The sequence below is a fragment of the Drosophila suzukii genome, chromosome 3 (assembly GCF_043229965.1).
Source record: "Drosophila suzukii chromosome 3, CBGP_Dsuzu_IsoJpt1.0, whole genome shotgun sequence".
In the NCBI taxonomy this organism is placed as follows: domain Eukaryota; kingdom Metazoa; phylum Arthropoda; class Insecta; order Diptera; family Drosophilidae; genus Drosophila; species Drosophila suzukii.
Genome location: NC_092082.1, coordinates 18,356,976 through 18,370,436, shown reverse-complemented (window position 1 = coordinate 18,370,436; position 13,461 = coordinate 18,356,976). Strand labels below are relative to the sequence as shown.

Genomic DNA, 13,461 nt, shown 5'->3' with positions numbered 1-13,461 from the left:
CCAGGCATCATCGGTGTAATCAAACAAATATAAAGTAGTTAAAATGGGAGAAACAATCCAAGTTACGCCCATGAGGACGAAAATTCTCAAAAAGATTGCATAGCTATGTTTGAAAAAGAAATTTAGAAAATAAGATGAAACGTTATATTCGAGAAACGGGTATTCGATTGGTCTTACGTTTGAGTATCAAAATCAAAGCAGGTCGTTGTGGTCTCTTCCTGTTGCTCAAACCTCTTAATTTCCCTCTTTACTTTCCGAATGTTAAAGGCAGTTAGGATGAACATGGTTAAATTAAATATACCTTGGATCTCGACCATTACTAATTCGACAACATCTGACACAGAGTCCTTTTTAAAATACAGTCAATGCTTAAAGACACACTAGTATTGTAAAAATAGTAAAACTTCCAGAACTATGAAGTCATATATCCTACACAATGCAAGAAAACAATATATATTTAAAATACATTTTTCCTTGTTTATGGTTAATAAAGAATTTGTTTCATTCATTTTAAAAATTTCTTACAAGTTCTTAAAACTTTTTTGTGCCATTAATGCTAACGAATAAAATACGGTACAAACTAACTTGTAAGACTTTTTTTCCTTCCGTTTTGCTCTTAACTTCTGGACCAAGTTATGGAAGTTTTACTGTAGCACATTCTGTAAAATTACCAAATCCAAGTCATAATTATCCATTAAAGAAAACAATCCTTCAAATCCAGCAGCCATAGTCCAGACAAAAGAACTGTAAACTAGAAATTGATGTCGATGTTCTTCGCGCTTGAGAGACTTGAAGATTTTCCACAAGTGATAGCTAATAACGGAATGCCAAAACAAGTGAGCGATAAAGAAGAACTCCGATATTATTTCTGCAACTAAAAAAACATAACAAAATATTGGAAATCTGATCTGATGTTCGTCGCATACCTAAAAATGAAAATATCTGCCACAGACGAAACCATACTAATATCTGAAGAAGATGTAACATGACCAGGCTAAATAGGATGCTTATAACGCACTTGCCGAGTGTATTTCGAAGTTTCTTAACGTAAGTATAAACGGCGATGGTTAGGATAGCGCAGATCATTGACATCACGTGGCCTGGAAGAACAAAAACAGAGATAATAAGGTTTGGCCGCAAAATTTGATTAGCTGTTTTCGAAATCTTTTCTCGCGCGTAAGCCACGTTTAAATCTTAATATGACACAATTCACAATAAGCTTTGTAAAAATTTAAAAAATAATTATACCGAAAATGATCCAAGAATCAAGTTCCATTTTGGATCTAAGCCCTGCTACATTGAAAGCCAAAACTCGACTGATCCGCGAGCATTTAACTTTACTTTGAGGGCCTGCACTTCAGTATCAGTACACCCAAGGGGCGTAATGTATTTAAAACAAATTTTGAGTTCAAAACGCTTGTAGCTTGAATCAATATGAAATTATTTGTTACGAAATATACTATTTGGTAAGAGGAATAACAGAACTTAATTGCTATTATGAGCAGTAACAAAACGCACAAGGGAACAATTTAAGATTGTTTTCAGCATTGCCATTGTTTGACACTGTACGCTTTACATATCTAGATATCAAATTATATTTTTATTCCAAATTTATAAATTCCCTTAGGACTTCATGGTAATATTTCATTGAACATTATTTATTTTAATACTTTATGAATTTCTGTGCTTTGTTATGAAATAAAAATTTGAAAAAATTGTTCAAATAATAATTATTTACAAAACAAGATTTCGACTCCCTTGACTCCCTAAAAAAAATTGATAAAATATGTAAAATTCCATTTACTTGAACACTAATTTAAAGAAAATTTATAGTCGAAGTAAGAACATTTTTTTTGGTGAAAATAAAGGGGTGAGCTTAGGAGCTAATGCGTCATTTTCTAAGTTGTTTGCTTCTGTGATCGGTGGAGTGCATCCCCAAAAAGTGTGGCCCTGAGATGCAGTATAAAGCCGCCGCATCGCAACCCCTTGAAGGACCTTCTCCAGTGCCACTCAAACTGTAATTAAAGCCAACGCTGCTCATCGACTCTTGAAGCCTTTGCAATCCCCTGGCTCAACAATGGGAGTTTAATACTACGGCCTGGGGCATTTTCAACGCATAATCATTTTTTGTGCTCGAACAGGGATAATAAATATGTCGCAGGCACTTGAGGCAGCAGCTCGCATTTGTGTCGCTGCACACGGAGGAAAAGCAACCCCGTGCCACCCATTCCACTCCCTTTTCGGTGCAGGTTCTTGAAACGTGTACGAGGCCCGCACTCTCAATTATGTCTTAATTCGCATCTAATGGGTATTTTCTGTGTGAATTTTCATGATTAATCGCCGCCCGAGGGTGCAGGAGGGGCAGCAGGCACACTGCAACAAAAACAGCAATTTATATACCATCTAGCCTCAAGAAATACCTTTAAGTAAGTTTTTTTTTAATAATCCTTGCTTCGAATTCTTAGTTCTGGTGAATTCCGTATATTAACAATATTAAACATAACTCATTTTAAGGGAAAACTTTAATATATAAATTATATTTTAAATATTTTCTTTTAAATTATTTTATTATTTGTGTCAGGTTCCAACTTTTTATACCCTTGCAGAGGGTATTATGATTTTAGTCAGAAGTTTGCAACGCAGTGCAGGAGACTTTTCCGACCCCATAAAGTATATATATTCTTGATCAGCATCACTAGACGACTATTTCTTATAGCTCCCAAAGGAATATTCGGAAAAAAACATTTTAAAAAATTATATCTTTGGTGTTTTTGAACATATAACCTTCTACCGCTTGGAAATAACATATTTTAATTAGTTTTGAATTTCGCCTTTAATTTTATCAAAATCGAACGACTATATCATATAGCTTCCATAGGAACGATCGAAAAATTGGAAAGTAATATGAAACAAATTATAGCTTCGGTGTTTTTTGACATATTATCTTACACTATTGGTAATAACATTTTTTGTATTTTTAAGAATATCGAATTAAATTTTATAATTATAACTGCAAGGGTATACAAACTTTGGCTTGCCGAAATGAACTTCCTTTCTTGTTTTATTTGTTTTATGTTCAAAAAATAAAATAGCATTCAAATATTATTTCGATTAGCTGTGGATTAAAAACAAAACGACTCAGCTGACTATTTTTCTAAGTGCACCCAAGGGGGTGGCTCGCCGACTGCAGTTGTTCACACATGTTCACAAAAAGAGTGCAAATATTGGGGGTGGTGGGGCGGACAATGGAAATGCGAGCAATAACTCAACTCCACCAAAGGTTCCCAACTTTCTTTCCCCCTCGAATTTCTTTTTTTGAAAATTTGCAAGGCGGTGGGCTGGGCGAAATTTGCAATTGCTGGGGTGTGGCAGTGTGGCATTAACGGCATATGCACCGTGTGTGTGTGTGCTTTTTACGATTGTGTGCGTAGACGGCGACGTGTTGCAACTTCCGGTGACGTCGACGTAGTCGCAAAAAGTGATTACGCGGCATTTGTGGCAGTAGCAAACCGGCGACGGTTTTTGCAAACATTTCCAAGAATGCAACCGCACTTTCCCCCCTCCCCCTCCTGCAAAACACCACCCACTTTTTCGTTGGTAAACAAAAAGCATCTGAAATGCAATTCTCACTTCGGCGGCACACGGGCGCCATCTAGCCGCATTTAGGCGAACTACGATTGAGAGTTAGATAACGAGAGAGCGTTTTTCCGAGAGAGAAAATTGGTTGGAAAATTGGTGGTGCACTTTTATCTTCGAAAGAGAGGCCGGCCCTCTCTTCGGTTTTCCTCTCTGTTTATCTTTTACTGCTGCATTTGCATTCTTTTTCGGCTTTGTTGTTGTTGTTGTTGTTACTCTGTTGCGACCGCTCCCAAAAAATCAGATTTACATGTCGTTGTTTTTGGTTCTTTTTATTTATTTATTTTACTTAGCATCGAATCTGATAAGAAGGTCTTGTGTGCTGGGCGAGCAATGAACTTATTGGAGACCCTGTGGGCAGTGCTAATTGGGACGGCTCAATGCAAGCTAATTAGCTGTGGGCGGCGGAAGTACGACATCTTATTGGAAATGATATCTGGAGATAGGACTAATGGAAAATCGAAGATTTTCTGTTATTTAGGGTTTGATAAGAAATCAAAACGTTTGTTATTTAGTTTTTCAACAGATTAAAAAATTTCCAAAATTAGGAACGGGAAAATATTTTTTTAATCCAACTGGCGTTCGTGTAGAATGTGTAATTTTTATTATCCCAGTTTCCAGTTATTGTTGATCAAATCTCAACTTCGTAATTCCTTGTATCTTAAACAATTTCGAAATTGGGACTGGGAAAAAGATTTTTTAACGAACTTCTAACTGGCTATAGTGACGTATTAGTAATTTTTATTAAAATTTCAGCCTAAACGTTACAAGAACTATAAGTGAAATAAACTGATTTCATGACAAAAATATCATTCCATAATATTTTATTTGACTTTTAAAGGGTAAAATTGTACTATACCTTTTGCTCATTTTTGTAAAAAGGATTCATTAATCAATCCCTATCGTAACATTTTAAAACATATTTATATTGTTCTAGGACTATATTTTTCCAAAGATTTGAAGTCGGCTTAGATGATTTTAAAGACGCTATCCTTTGGGTTCGCCTAGTGGTAAGTCTCAATTTTCGCTACCCAACCCATTAGCACACCTGTGCGCCCTATGCGGCAACCACACACCATTGTCAAATTGCTTTGGCACACAGAAAGACCAAAAAAACGCATTCAAAACCCACGGGTCTCATTTGTGGGCGAACATTTCAGTTAGCCGGGTTTCGAACCAAAGAGTCGGACTTTATCTGACTCAATGAGAATCAAATTGGAGTCTTACCGGCTCAGATAACTGCTGAGATAAGGCTATTGGGATCTCTCTTGTGCTCTCTGGAGAGAGAGCAACCCATATGATTTTTGCAAAAAAGCCGAACCATCCGCTCGTGCCTCGGCTCACGAACACAGGCACACTTTCTTTCGTGGACTTGCTCTCCGCTCTCGTTTCCAGAGTACTGTTAGCGAACATCGGCTCGTAACAGCGGCAGAGAACCGAGTTTTTGAAGTTCGTGGCGTACACAGATACAATACAGCAATACAGGGTTAGTTCGAAAAAAAACGTGAACGTGCATGGACATGTTGTAGAGCGCACCGTTATTTCCTATAGCAGTCAGCAGATTCGCGCGTGCAAATTCCCACCCTTCACTTCGCCCACCCTCCGGCGACGGTAGTAGTTGTTGTCGTTGTCGTTGTTGTTGTTGTTGTGCGGGCAACTCGCTTTTTGGGGGCGGGGCACGCGGGTCATCGCAAATAGCAAAATCGTTAATCGTCAATCGTCATCGGCGGAACGTGTGTGCAGAATTAATGAAATACTCGCGCCGCTTCATCAATGAAAATAAAAGAGAAGACTATCCGCCAAATAGTATTTCAAAGATTGCTTCGTAGCTGTGCTTTCGGTTCACGTTGTGTTTAGGCCAACATTTTTGTTTGACAACAGTGCGTGCTAATTGAGAAGAATTGCCAAGACATTCGCGGTAAGTCATCCATTTTGGTGCCTAATTATTGGATGTTGATGAGTTGCTTGATCTAACATTAATTGATTGATTAATTTAAGAAAATTACCTTATGATTTTGGTGCTAGATTGTTTGATATTTTAAAACTGGCAAACCATAACATAGACTTAAGCATAAAATATTTTTTGTATCATCCAAACCAATAACCCAAATGTGTAATTGATAAGCAGAAAGAAAAAATGTTTTAAAAAAATTAATAAGGTATTTTTAATAAAAGTAATATTTGCTAGGTAACTATGTCTCTTATAACTTTACTGATTCGAAGTAGAACAAGGATTATTTTAAATCAATAGGCAGAAAATATATTTTAATAATGTAGGTTGAACAGAGTTTTAACTTCAAAAGCGTAAACCTATTATGATTATTTTAGAAAAAAGGTTGTCTTTCTTCAGTTTAAACAGTTATATTTGGAGAGAGTAACTTTAAGGCCCGAATTTGCCTTGACAGCAGCATGACATTCTTTTTTTCTCGTCTGTTGTTTCATGTTCGATCGATAAGTTTTATGAGTGTTCGATGTGAAATTTTGAAATCATTAATTATGTCTCGGGCCGCAGACTCGGTCGGAGTTTCCGTCCCAGTCCCAAGCCGCCTCTTTTCGGGGTTTCTGTCTGGGGAACAGGTTTCGTTAGAGCCAAAAACTTAAAGAACTTTTTGAGGTTTGTGCGATTCCGAGAACTTGTTAGGTGCTGCCTGGACTCGTGTTTGTTCGCCCCTCTTTATGGAGATGTGAATCTTTATGAATGAACGAGGTGAGGCTCAGTACGGAGGCTTTGGTGGCTGGTTCTGGCTGGTCCAAATGCCTCGTGTTGTGGGCCTTTCTCGTTGACACTTTTGAGGAATGCCAACTAGGCTCGTCTAGCTGGCCAGGTGGGAATGGGTTAGACGTGACCAGGCATACGTCTAAAGATGTCGTGTTGTTCCAAAGTTCGAAGAATCCGTAGTGTGAAAAGGACTTAAAGAAGAATCACTAGGTTATTTCATTAGAACTGTCTGTAGTAGATGCTGTGGAGCTATGTAAATAAGTCTATACATAGGTCTATAAGTCTAACCTTGTAATGACTAGAACATCATGTATTATAACAAATAATAGTACTTTAAATTTTAATTCTTTAAAAATGTATACAATACTGAGTGATTTTATAAAAATAATTTATAATCCGATTCTAAAAACGAAGTCGATTATAATATTGTTGCTTTAAATGCGAGTCTTATAGAGATGCTTATCTCTACGTTGCGCCCTGTATTATGTTGTTCCCATCCACCGGTGACCTTCATTATCTCCTCTGAGAATTGCCTCGAAACCAAATCTTTAAGCAAAGCCCACTCATTAAAGCTGCCAGCTTCCGTTGTTATCAGGCCCACAAATCCCCACCGAGAACGCCAAGGTCGTAGTAGAGAGCTACCAACCTGCATTAGCCAGCAGACATCCGAGCAGGGGCGGCTAACTGGGTCTGGGGCGGAAAACTTTTTAATTACCAACAGGAAAAAACATTTAAGATAACAGGCAGGTAAGATGGGGGCAGGTGCGACGGGCTGGCGTCTCTTTTACATAAATTGAAAATATGGCAACTTTTTGGGCACGAGACTTTATGTGCTTCGGATGTGTCTGCCAAGAGTCCGAGCCGAAATCGAACCTTTTCTTCTCTCTCACTGACCCAAAGGTATTTATGACTTTCGTAAATAAAAAACCGAAGGAAAGAAGCAGCAGCTTTTAGCCATCTCAGAGATACAAATTTTACGGCTTAGATATTTTTTAGCCATTAGATAAACAAACAGAAGGGGGGCGAGAGAGATAGAGTCAGGGGATGGGAAAAAGAAAAAGAACGCAACGAAAATATCTTTCAAGTACAATGTTAGGTAAATATAAACAAAACTTTACGTCTTGAGAGCCCACACTTCTTTTTACAACCTTCTAGCCCACCGATGCTGCACTTCGCTGTTGTTTCGGCTCTTCCTTTCTTATTTTCAGCTACTTAAAGCTTTTAGAGCAGCAGCAAGATGTAATATAAATTACATTAGCTAAGTGCCAGGCGGCAATTAAAAACAAAAAATACTCGTGAAGTTTTCCTCCGCCGTCGTTGTTGTTGATAATGTTGTTAATGATGTTGCGGCAGCATCTTCAGCAGCCCGGTTCCCATTCCCATTCCCATCCGCATCATCATCAGTGGCATCATCATTGGGAACATCATTGCTGCCATTAGCAGCATCATTAGAACGTCAACTTAATCAAGGTTAAAAAGCATGTGGCGTGCCTGCCCCAAAAATCGGGGAAACTCTCGAGAGATGCGGGTGCGTCCATCCCGCTCTATCTCCATGTCTCGGTGGGGTATACGTATATATATCTTCGATTCTGGCCCGTTTGATGCTGTAATTATTGACGCCGGCGATGTCTTCCACGATAGGCATAAACAAAAACATATTGCGATGGCTGAAATTCGGTAAGAATTTTCGTTTAATGCGATTAGGAAAAGTTGTGCAAGGATTGGGCAAATTAAGTTGGCTAATATTGGATAATATTTTCAGAAGCTTTGGGCGATGAGGTAATTGAAATGGTATAAAAAAGGAAACTTATTTTACAGAGAATAATGAAGAGTAAAAATATTGATGGATGGTCGAAATATTATAGCTATAAAAATCTACGGTTCAGCTAAACAAATTTTAATATGTTCTAAATGGTGGACAATTTTATAACGCTTTGTACATTTAAGAGCCCTTATATATATACAACAAAATTGAGCAAGCCGAGTGACCGAGTATAATCTACCACAAAATCAAAACTTAAATTCGAAATACCTTTTGTTTATTTAATGTTATCAGATCTGTAAGCCACCATCAGAATCATAGCACTGTGATTTTTATTTTCTATAACCCCTGTTTGTTTTTCAACCACCAAACACAAACATTTTATGGCCCAACCCCATCATCTGGCAAAAAATAATGCTGCCTTGACATTTATGATGCCAAGCGAATACTTGAAACTCTAATAGCCCCAGACGAGAAATCACCCCAAATTATAAGCCAGAAAATAAGTTCCCCCGAATGACCATCATTAGGCCTGGAATCAAAACATTTTACAACAGCAATTATGTGAATTTTTCAGCCGATCAGAGCCAAAGTCAAAGTAATTTCTATTTTAACAACCAGACCCCGTGGCCAAGTCAGGTCCATTAAAAATAAATATCTCTATATTTTGCAATTAAATCAGCAACAAACTGCAAATGAACCGAATCGAATGCGAGAGAACCTGCTCCATTATATGGGCATTATCTGCCTGCCCATAACTATCGGCTCAATCATAAATTTAATTAACATAATTGACTCTGCGAACGGATGTTCTTTTTCGATTTGTGGTTTCAAAATTTCGCTCACGTAGATGCAATTAAAAATGGGCTGGCTGCTCTTGGGAACCATATGCCCGGGTTCCCTTGGCCCAGTCCCCGAAATTTTCAAGATCAGGTGCGGGAAATGCGAGGAGAAAGGTGTGAGAAAAGCTGGCAACAGCTGGTGGAACGTGCCATTGACACTTACGAAAGAGAGCGAGTTCATAAGTATACCCATTACTTGTCTTTCAATTCTATTAAAATCAAAATAAACCCGCATTATTTTTACCTAGTTGTGAAATGTTCTCTATGCGCTCATGTTTATATTTGGCTTACCCTCGGTTGATGAACCATATAGACAGAATTCTATTTTCCATTTTCATTTCCTCTGCCCCAATGGTGTTGTATGCGTCATTTGGCAAATGAGTTGAGTCGCCCTGTGCCCCAACGGCTATCTTCTGTTTACCTTTGGGCGATAAGGCGCCAACTCGATAAGATAAGGCCACTCTGGATCTATGCCTCGATAGGGTGTGACTTGGCTTCGATTTCTGATTCTCCACACAAAAGTAATTCGCTGCATTCATGCTGTTGTGCAAGCTGCTGCCCTGGAAATGGAACGGCTTGGGGGAGTTGTGGAACTAATGGACTGTTTACTTATTTATGGGCCCTGAATGTTGGTCAATATTTGTGGTTTCCCTGGGTGTTGAGGGGCCGAAGGGAACAAAGGCGACTCACTGAGAGGAGCTGAATGAAAAGACGTTAAGGCTTACTTACCGTTCTTGACGTTTGGCGACCGGGGTTGGGGCATATAATGTGGAAATAATTTATAGATAGGATAAGCCTACGGAGAAAGAATTCGTTGATTGACAGTACTTCGTCAGAAGTTGATGGTGATTCAAGTATTTTATTTTCTATTGTGATAGCGGTGTGACTTATTTATAAGTAATATTTTGTATGTCTTGCAGTGTTTAGTTTTATGGCGTATACAAAAAATTGAAGAAAGTAAAAAAAATGTGAATACTTTTTTGCCAAAAAAATATATTTTTTCCTAAGTACGGTAAACATTTTTTTTAAAGAAAAATAAACATATTTTCCCACATCAACATTTAGTACCTCCAAAAGAGCTTCCATAACTGATTAATGAACTCATTGCTCAAAAGATAATCGTTCAGTTCATTTCGCATTAACTAAACTCACATGTTTTTGAAAATTTTCAGGGCCAGAGAGCCCGAGTTCCGCCAGAAACATCTGTGCCAAGTGTCAGAATGTAAACAGTTCTAAAAAATATACATATAACGACCAAACACAAGAGCAACAGCAAAAATCCATTAATATAATACGTAGCCATTTAATAGCCCCAAAAAACTAGCATGACGACAAACCGAACATGATCCATAAAATAAAGATCGGGCGGGACAGAAGCGGGCAATTTACGACAAATATGCAAAATTTTAAAGTTAGAAGAAAAGAGATACGATGCCCAGATAGATGGATGGATAGATAGATGGATAGATTGTGCTGTGGCCGCTGTGGAGACGCCCACAAAAAAGTCTGGGCATAAATAAGAGCAAACGTCACATGAAATGCGAGGCAGAGCTGGGAAATAAATATGAAAATGGGCTGACAACAACAAATTTATATATATTTACATTTGTTTTGTGTGGTGCTCTTTTAAATTTATGGGTTTATTGATACTCTCGGGGGCAGAGGGAGTCCAAAATTTGCTTTATCAGCATGTCAGAAGCAAAAGCAAGAAGGACCCAACCGCAATCTGTAAAAATGTTCTCAACGAAATGATTTAGCTTTCTGTTTGAATCTCTGTTTGCCCAGTGTCTTTCAGATTGCCATTGTGTTCTTGCTCGGTGTTTTGAACAATTCTGCCTAGTCGAGCAAAAATATGTCAAAACAAATTGGTGGAAATTGGGCGCTAAAATGGGGAATGGAAAATAAATGTGATAATGAAAAATCATGAATTTCATTTCATGCGGGTGTTAAAATTATGCCAAATAAATGCAAGTACAGATTGGAAATACCAAGTCACTTTACTAAAAATGATCTAGATCTTTCCAAGAAATAGTTATTTCAATGATATGTTACAACTTGCAATTTGTAATTATTTTACTCCCTGTTTTAGGGGCACGCCCATCTTTTAGTTCAACGAACTCTGGCCTGGAAAATCTCAGAAACCTTCACCTGCTCAAGCACTTGGGAGTAATTCCTCAGTTCGCACCATTTAGTGGCCATTTGATTTTGCATATCAATTAACGAGATTGAGCTGCCTCGGGGGCAGTATTTTCGGTCTGTTCGGCTAATCAGAGTTGATGGCGATACAACGATTAATTAAAGTCTCAAGTCTCTGAATGGCTCGTTTAGGGTTTCGACCTTGCTGAAGCCTAGACAAAAAGATCATTAGTTAGGGCATCAAATAAAACAGTTTGATTACCCATAATTATAGCTAACCGAAAGTGGGGGCACAGAAAAAAAAAGAGAAGACGGTGGTAAACATTTTGTCGCCTTCGGATTTGATGCCTTCATTAGGAGGCAGAATAGAATAGACTTGGCTGATTGTGTTGATGCCAGGCGGTGTGCCACACGGCGTATGCATAATCGCATAATTAATTGCCATAAATGTTAATTGCGCATACGCCACGTTGCGAGAATTTATCCTTTTAATAAAAGGGTTCCCACGCTCCCACATTTTCCCCATCTCTGGGTCCTTTCTCCCGAAAGTTTTTGCCAGTTAATTAAGCCAGTATTTTCCGGTTCTTTTCGTGTTTACCCAGTTAATTTCTGTTAAGTTTCGTTGACATGTTCGTTGTTTACCCATAAGCTAGTTAGCTAGCTGCGACAAATTAAGTTGTTTCGGGTTAAAGTTTCTGCGGTTAAAGTTGGCTCTGAAAAGTTGAGCAACTTATTGGATTAGGCAGGTGTTTCAAGCGGAATTAATGGGATTATTCGATGGTTTACAAATTGGCAAAGGAACGATCTAACACGGAAATTCTGGCCTTTACTTGAATCATATTTAAGGAGTATTAGCTACATTTTTACAGAATACAAAAAATTAAACTCCATTCCATTAATTTAAAGCACCCTTTTTGTACGTAATTTGCATACAGTCACTGATCCAAGTTTTCGACTTTAGCATTTTCCTCAATAAAACTTTGAATTTCATAATTTTGTGAATTAAACTTTCGTACCAGGAAGCAATTCCCGCAAATACCCGCACTTCAATCGCATCTGAAGTCTTGTCTGTGAGCTTCGACTATTGCATTGATTGCTTGTTGCTGTTGGTTTAACCCAAATAATTTTCGAGTCAAGCAAACAGAAAATCAACAAACAAACAAACAAGCAGACCCAGGCCAAACAAACAAAATGAACAACAAATCAGCAAAAACTCGAATGTAAGTAAAATCAATAATAGGTTTGGGTGCGAGAGGGGTGACGCCTCCTCTTCTATAAATCCCCCCAACCCTAACTATCTGTATCTCTGGATGGTGGAACCCTTTAAAGCGGGAAAGAGTGAAATTTTTCCTATCCGCACAGCTCGAACTGTTTGCTTTTAATCAGGTTTCACAACATTTATCTAATGTGTGCCCAAGCCGGGCTAATTAATGGGTTAAGGTGGTCCGTATAGTTCATTTGAATAACTAACGATTGTGGGGCAGTGGTCTCCAAAGGGGGCGTGGTCGCTCGGGGGTCGCCACCTGTCCGGCAAAATTATTAATCAATTATGCAAAGTTCTCTGGGGCAAACTCCCCATCCGGCGCGGAACTTCAGCTGTTGAGATACTCGAGATTCATCCGACTCACCTTGACTGACGGCAGAGGAGAAACAACAGCTCTATGAAGTCATTAGTTGGGCCAAGATTCAGATTCAGATTCAGACTGCGAGTATTTGAATGGCATTTTGCGAAACAAGTTTCGCTTTGTGTGCTGGAACGGGCAATCAACACGTAAATGTGAAGCGTAACAAAATGCTTAAAAAAGGTAAATAAATAAATAAATATGTGAGAAGAAAAAACGAAAAGTTAAATGCAAATGCGACTGGCACTTTTTTCGCTAGAAGGTTGTGAGAGAATTTGAATGATGTAATTTGTGGATGGGTGAGCTCAACTTTAGTTAGTTATACTGGTTTTTTCAACCGTAATTTGCGACTTCGCTAGACACTTTATTTCAAAATATTGCATACCAACTGTTTTAATAGCTAAGTTAAATGGTGATATATATAGTAAGAATGTCAAAAACATTTTTTCTCCCTGTACTTAAACTCCGCAATAAAGGCAATTAAAGCTGAGGCCAAAGGCGAACTTAAAGTGTCTCCGAAGTCAAGCGTAAATGTGCTAAAAGGTTAGAGTTTGGGCAGGAAATCCCCAGCTAGACTTCTAGAAGAAGTGAGATACACACACACACAGTTTGCTCCATGTGAAATAAAATGCTAAAATTATTCATTTTGCAAATAAGCAGAGTAAATATTTAATTAACAACTCAGCAGGCAAACAAAAGGGCGACGCACGACGAGGGGAATGTGTCTCGCATTTGCGACGCGGG

General features: G+C 38.3%; 1 protein-coding gene across 3 annotated transcripts in view; it reads left to right on the top strand.

Annotated features, from left to right (window-relative positions):
• Window positions 1–5,120: 5,120 nt before the first annotated feature.
• LOC108006161 (leucine-rich repeat neuronal protein 2) overlaps window positions 5,121–13,461 on the top strand; it is a 52,077-nt gene continuing 43,736 nt past the window's right edge. For 2 of the 3 annotated variants that reach the window (XM_065864141.2, XM_017069612.4), the window contains exon 1: window positions 5,122–5,554. The gene's annotated coding sequence lies outside the window, so the exon portion shown is untranslated. Of the gene's footprint in view, window positions 5,555–13,461 lie in introns of all 3 variants that reach the window. The other variant, XM_065864140.2, reaches the window with a different exon arrangement.